This window comes from Lytechinus pictus, chromosome 5 (genome assembly GCF_037042905.1).
Source record: "Lytechinus pictus isolate F3 Inbred chromosome 5, Lp3.0, whole genome shotgun sequence".
NCBI lineage: Eukaryota > Metazoa > Echinodermata > Echinoidea > Temnopleuroida > Toxopneustidae > Lytechinus > Lytechinus pictus.
The window spans coordinates 24,211,487-24,219,407 of NC_087249.1; the positions used below are offsets into that span (position 1 = coordinate 24,211,487).

At 35.2% G+C, this 7,921-nt stretch overlaps 1 protein-coding gene across 3 annotated transcripts in view; it reads right to left on the reverse strand.

Moving 5' to 3' along the window:
* Window positions 1–7,070, reverse strand: part of LOC129262240 (ADAMTS-like protein 5) — a 28,063-nt gene extending 20,993 nt beyond the window's left edge. For 2 of the 3 annotated variants that reach the window (XR_010293702.1, XM_064100066.1), the window contains exon 1: window positions 6,937–7,070. The gene's annotated coding sequence lies outside the window, so the exon portion shown is untranslated. The remainder of the gene's footprint in view (window positions 1–6,936) is intronic. The other variant, XR_010293701.1, reaches the window with a different exon arrangement.
* Between the last annotated feature and the right edge of the window lie 851 nt (window positions 7,071–7,921).

Sequence of the window (7,921 nt, forward strand, 5' to 3'; positions counted from 1 at the left end):
ATTGTATGTCTTCATGGAGCAAGAAAAGCAATGGATACCCAACAATAGAACAAAGACCCTGACACGAATTATCTTGACTTTTATAGTTCTCAATACTTTAAGATTCTATCTTGATACATTAAAAAAATTCATGTGAAAATATAGGAACGATCCTTATATATCTATTTTCAGAAGTGAAAATATATTAATTTTAGCGCGAGACAGATATATGTTTTCTTTTGGAACAAGAAATATTACAAATGTTTTCACTTCAAATGGCACATGCATGATTAGGGGGGAAATGGCTACATCCAGTACATCTCGCACGTTCTCAATCTAAGTATATTTACTTATTACCCGCGAAAGTAGAAATATCCGACATGAATTAGTGGTAATTCAATGTGTCTTCGAAGTCATTTAAACAATCGTAATTTCTATGATTATCAAAAGCATCAATCATTCACCACGCCGCGGAGTGACATGGGGTATGTGGTGAGGACAAAATCTCATGATTTATGATGTAAACTTTCATGTTTTGTTCAAGCCATATCAGCCTTCACAATCCCACGAGGTGCGTTCCTCTACTCCCCCAAAACATTCAAAAGTCACTCTGACGTCTAAATTGACGATGTGACACCGGCGTTAAAAAAATAATGCAAGATGCCAAATCAGACCATTGTGTCAATGTCCGTCTCTTTCAACATGTTCAATGAGGAAGTAGTTAGGTGAATCATTTTGACCGAAATGAATTATTCGATACACTAATGTCCTTCAAGTTAGTAATTTGATGAAATTTAACAGATATTTGAAACATATTATTAGCCCCAGATGAATTTGAGAATTCTCCCTATTCGGGGCCTGTTTCATAAAGACTTAAAATGTTGTTGTAAGTAACTCGCATCCGTGGAAATTCCTATTTTGATTGGCTTTTATTATGGTAATTGCCATAATGACAGAGTGACTATAATTTTAGGCCCTGTATAAACAGTTTAAAAATTACAAGATGTCGAATTTGACCCCATGGTATTTTTCAATGTCTGTCTCTTTTTCACACTGCCCTTTTTTTCCTAATGAGGAAGTTGTAAGATTTCGACCGAAATGAATTATTCGATGTACTCAGGGCCTTCAAGTAATATATTTGATGAAATTTAACAGATATAATGAAATAATATTAGCCCCAGATGAATTCGGGAATGCATCTTGTTCATGGTCCGTTTCATAAATACTTACAATTGCGGAAACTTTGTATCCACGGAAACCTTTATTTTGATGGGCTGTTATCATGGTAGTTGCCCTAATTGCAGAGTGATTATAATTCTAAGCCCTTTATGGAAAGTTTCTAAAATTACAAGATGCTGAATTGGACCGCATGAAATTGTTCAATGTCAGTTTCTTTCAATAACTGAATAATTACGAAGTTGTTAGATGAATCATTTCGACCGTATTGAGTTATTCGATATAAAATACGTCCTTCAAGTAAGTTATTTGATAAAATTTAACAGATATCTGATGTTTATTAGCCCCATCAGAATAATTCGAGAATGCTTCCTCTTACTTTCATAAAGACTTACAATTGTGATAACTTTGTATCCGTTGAAACATTTATTTCGATTGGTTGTTATTATGGTATATAGTTACCTAAATGTCAGAATTACTGTATTGCAACCCCTTAATGAAACATTTTGAAAAATCACAAGATGCTAAATTGGACCCCATGGAACTGTTCCATGTCCGTTTCTTTCAATAACTGAATAAGTAGGAAGTTGTTAGGTGAATCATTTCGACCGTATTGAATTATTCGATACAAAATACGTCCTTCAAGTATAGTTATTTAATGAAATTTAACAGGTTTCTGAAATTCATTAGCCATATCAGATTAATACGATAATTCTTTCTGTCCATGGGCTCGTTTCACAAAGACTTAGCAGTTATTGTAACTTTCACAAACTTTGCAGTTATTGTAATTACCGTAGGAACCATTATTTTGATTGGCGGTTGAGCCATGTTTCCATGCAAGGTTACCAGAATCGTAAACCTTTATGAAAGAGATCCCATTGGTGTTTGATGAAGCTGTTCGTAACAAAGTTTCCGAGAGACTTCAAGAACGACTGGTGTTCCTTTCTTCTGGTAAATAATACACACCATAATTTCATTGGTGTTGATCTAGCTTCTAATATAGAATCACCAATCGGCAATCGCTCGTAACTCATGAATAGCTTTATAAAAGACCCACCAGGACCATGCGAAAAAAAATCTTAATAGCTTTTAAATACGGTTACAAAGGAGCACGGTTGTATTAAAGGTGTACTTTTCACAGAACGCCTATTCATTATATATTTTAAAATCTGAGTCTAAAATTCCGCAAATTAAGAGCAAAAGCAATGACGTTGACACAGTATCTAGAAAACACATGGGGTAATTGCTGTCAAACACAGTTTAGGTAAAATATATAGATTTCGGAGTGCTTCATATATATTTTTTTAATTCTGAAAATAGCAAATTCGCTTCGTCACTACGCTAGCTCATATAAAATCTCCTTTCACTGCAGTAGTATCTACCGTTTTGAAAGTTCATGTGCAAAGTTTCATGGGCGAAAATAACAATTTTCGCTCGGTTGCTACGCTCGTCACAATCATACAGAGTCCCGCTGCAATATCTTATTGAACACATATTTTGTATGTTCAAGGTCCGTTTATGTAGTAAAAAAAATGACCAGGCTATATTTCAAGGGTGATTTGTCAGAGTCAAGGCGGTTAAATATTATCAATGATATAAAATATAAGATATATAAGATGGAGTCTTTCCTCTCAATATGCCTATCTCTTTGGTTCCTTCTTGAGACTGTCTTTTGACATTAGCACTAGCAGCAAAATATTCCAAGAGTCTCGGGTCAACATACTGGATGAGTGATTGCTCTATCTTTATTCTGAAAATCCAAGCGACAGATGCCATTTTTAAAATATAATGCAATATTTCCTCATCGGCCTAGACCAACGTGAGACCCATCAATCAACATCTAGTTACCCCCATAATCGCATTTATTTAAAAAAAAATCAAATATGAAATATGCCAAACAACAAATGATCGCACTCTGTGAACTATGCATCAATATCCTTTCTATGATTCTCGAACAGAGAGGAAAGAAAACCCAACTGAAAGATTTGGATGTTTGCACACTTCGAGGGCCGTAAGCATTAAGTGTATACATCTTCTTTCAACACCCACCGCTTCAATAAACCTGTTGAAAATGATTCAGAAAGCTTAAGGCAGTCCAAGAAGTACTTTGCACTGGAATGAACCTCCTTTATTACTGATCAGAAACTGCGTTTTAAATCTAGATGATTAAACGGTTACGAAGAGATCACCTTGAATATTTGATAAATTAAATTACTCAGCTTAAACAGTTGAACTTATAATATTCAACTATTTCTCTTTTTTCAAGATCATGCAAAATTTTCAAACTCTGCAAAAGACGAAAAGGAGCAGCAGATCCGGAAACAACTGTAGAAAAGAACTGACAAAACAATCGGAAACAGACTGTTTCTATAATAGACGACGCAACATACAGCTATCAAGACAAGTGAAACAATGAATAGGGGATAGTTTACAGCTATAGAGCACCTATGCCACTTTGAACAATATCTGCGCAATTTCTTAAAGGAAAAATCCACCCCAACAAAAAGTTGTTATGGATAAAAAGAGAAAAATCCAATAAGCATAACACTAAAAATGTCATCAAAATCGGATGTAAAATGAGAAAGTTATGACATTTTAAAGTTTCGCTTAATTTCACAAAACAGTTATATGCATCCCGGTCGGTATGCAAATGAATTTTCAGCATCATGCTTTTCTGGTTTTTCTCTATTGATTCAAATCAACATTTTCCTGAGGTTGACTTGACCTTTAATTACTCACTGATTCCTATACACCTTATAATAGTCTTATAATAATCAATATATCCACTAGAATGACACTCCATGACTGACTCTCTAAAACTTTTGTTATCATGAATAAGAGAAGACATTTCACCCGAACAACATTATCAAAATATGATTATATGGGAAAATAGGGGGAAACATGGCTTTCCGTTTAAGATAGTAATGATTATCAAGATGGTAGAGCAATATTCCTTTAATATCAAATATGAATTTCTCCTTTTTAACGAAAAACTCATTATAAACCTGTCCTTCATTAAAGGACATGGTTCTACAGCAGTGTGATTGTCCTCATTGAAGGGCAGTTGGTCTTAAAAACAACTACCGTATAATTGATCCTTTAGTTTGGAGGTAACTCGTTATACCTTCAACATACCTACCTTATCATTTTTTTCGGATAACTTAGAAAGAAAATAAGGTAATAGGGTGAACGGAAAATGTAATTTCAGTTACCATGGTAACCATTCTATCAATCACGTGCCTGGGTTTCAATATCCGTTACTTTCGTTTGACAAGATCATAATGATTTAAAATAATATGGGCTTCTTGGTGATGATACTAGAAAAGATCCCCACCTCCCACTTAATCCCTGTAATCGTTACTCTCCATCTTTTTCGTAACCAAGAGGCTATTGACAAATAGGTGTTTTTCAAAGATATATTTCAAGCTTCAATTCGTGATGTGATAAATGAGAGGACATATAGAAAAGGTCTGAATGCTGTAAGACTTTGACCAAACAACTAAGACCATGGACAAAGCAGTTCGACTTGATATAGAAAGAGGAAACATCCACAGAAAATGCAACAGCAAGACACCATTTCCGATTTCTTCATCTTTCTTTCAAGTGTGAAACCTTTCTGATGATTCGAATGACAGTAGCCATGTGATGCAATTAATAGATAGAGAGCATATAACATGCCTCGGAAAATAGTTAAGTCGAGCAAGAACTCATTACCTTTAATTTGTTAATTCCAAAATCATCATCCAAGCTCTTAGAGTATGGTATCGACCTCCTCGAGTTTACTCCCAGCTCTGATCACAAAGGATTAATTGCAAAGGAGTTATCCTGACAATGGAACAGTTCCCTGGATATAGTGATACTGATACAGTAGCTGAATGGAACACTCGGCATCCAAGTGTGACACGAGACTGGGACCTACTTCCGAACTTATTAAGCTGAAGTGAGAACTGTGACTGCGTTCGTCGCGCTACTAGCCACGCAACAATAGCTGAACGCACCCACGGATAACATTTCGGTGCGTCTTTTGAGCGTCAAGTAGAAAATTGGAAGGGGTATTAAAATTCGTCCCACAAAGTTTATAAATTGCTAATACCTACCCCTTCTGAGGTAGAGTAAGTATCTATTACACTGTACATTATATTACCTGAAATTGCTTTTGTTGACAATCGTACTCTGATAAAGTTAATTATACAAACCGCGATAGGATAATGATAAAATGTTTACTGCTTTGTAAACCTCGGCTGTCTTACCGTTTTGATCGTTTTAAACATCATCCCAAAGAGAATAGAAATAATATACAACCGGTGTGTAGGTTCGTGTTTCTGGTGTACCTTGTACTTCATTTTGCAAGTGAGTTCATTGATAGAGTAACTATAGAGGACCCCTCTTTTTCATTATTTTATTACACTTTACCAATTTTATTGTCACTCATCATCTGTCATAATTCAGCCGGGTGTAATTTTTTCGAAATAAAATGATCATAATATAAGGAAATGATTTACAATTTTCCTTTTTCAGCTTTCATAATGATTTATTTTCCTTAAGTAGCCTATCTTGTTAATCATTCAAACTAATATAAACAACAATGACTTGATTTAAAGAAAGGGATCTGAACATTGAAATAACCGGGTGCTCTCAGGGGTTCCCGTTAGATGTATATGATTCTATAAAAATAAAAAAGCCATATCCCGGCTGGTTTGGGAACAAGTGGCGTTTATAAAAAGTACAAATTTGATCATTAGGTAAAATAGTGTTGGAATTATTGATGTTAGACCAGGAACTGATAGGTCGGACTAGAATCCATGTGAGTAAACTACCAAACAACAATGGTCTCTTGTGTCGTTATTATTGTCCGATATTGTTAGCATCTTGTAATCCTTCCTCGGTTCATTCTCCAAGCTCAGAACATCCACTTTCTCTCTTTTCTTAACAAAAAAGAGAGAGAATCGTGGATTAAACGATGAAAAGCATGAATCTAGCTCGGTGGAATCCGTAAAAAGCTCGAATGTGCCGCTGATAAAAGGAAACCAGCGAACACGCCGTGTCTTTTAAAAGGGGTTAGGCAGAAATAAATTCATCTTTATTGCGTTTCGGCTAGCCACTGGCGGTGAAATTAACTCTCACTCCCTTACAGTACAATTTCGTTATTGGATAACAGGACCATCTTGTATAATTAGCATCATGTCCTGTTATGCTTTCAGAAAGAAAGGTGGTAACTCCTTGGTCTAAGGAACTCGATAAATGTACGTATAAAGTTCCTGATTTTTGTACACAAAAATAATTGTCAGTGTGACCTCGCACAGAATTTATTGAACGGTTTGTAACTGGCGACGAGCGTCCCGCTGAAACCTTATTATGTAACTTTTATAAGATTTCACTTAATGGATATGAAAATTATATCTGAATGCATGATATTCTACTATTGATTCATCTTCTTCTAGATTTAACTTCAATGATTTCTTTATCAATTGAGGACCAATATATCTAAACTATCTGCGAATACTAGTTTGCATGGGCAATGATCCGGGAACGATTTGTCCTTCTAAATTCTACACACTTGCCTACATGAGAGAGGGTCATTTTACCCCATCCCTTATAAATTTCTCGAGAAATACCGTATGCTGATTTGACATAGGCAGCCTCGATTTCCACAGACATGACAGATAGGCCTGTATAGACACCTACACGTAGGTAAAGAATTGACGAGATACTAGAAGAAAAAATGTAATTTCTTTCTGAAAAATGATGTAACGAAATTTCAGTCAAGTAGTCAGTACTCACGGTGATAACACGAGCTAGGTCTTGAACCCAGAATTCACCTGAAAGTCACAGAGATAGACTTCTCATTCGCAGCTAGGTTGAACGGAGCAATGTAAACTCCCTCCCCTTCATAATGTACATGCACAAGGAGGGGTGTGCACTTGAAAACAAAATCGATTTTTAGAAATTCACTGCGGTCTCACGAGTATTGATCAGTCATATATTCATCTATGTTCATAACAAAAAATGGAGTACTCCTTCGGGTTAAGAATCAATGGAAACCAGACTAGACACAAACCATACAACACAATCATCAAACCCCTCTTTGTGTAGTCACTTGAAAGTTTGATTTTACGTTGTACTTTTAGTTATTAAAATCTACTTATATTATACATTATTTTGATACTATTAGCATCGCACAGTACCATTTTCCTTGCGTGAAAACTCTAAACTAAGTATCGCGTATTGATGGTAAGAAAAGAACTGGTATATTCTAAAGCCATCAGAAATCCGATTATTAATTATAACGTGTTTACTGGGTGTTTTGCAATATAGTAGACATAACGATGAGTTTGAGTATATAGAATTCAAATTTTCAAAATGGAAAGGGAAAAATCGTAATATTGTCCATTACAAATTATCATACCCAATACAAATCAATCACCAACTATTCTTGCATCGAGTTTTTGTTTGGGTTTTGTGGTTGATTTTTTTTTCATACGCAATTATCAAAATTTTCGCAAAAATATTTCAACATTCTAAATGAAGTCCATGAGCATCACAATAACCAAGAAGATTCGGTTGAAATATGGTACTTTTATGAAGGGTTGTAAACCCTGGTGCCCCCCCCTCCCCTCCTCCCCCATGCACACACACACACTTAAGATGGGCCGGCTATAATGTCTCATGTTATTATATGTTAATTCCATTAGAAAATGATAGCTTTCTCTCAGTTATCTAAACAAATATATCAAGAAAATAAATAATCAACAGTTTCAGCAAAAGA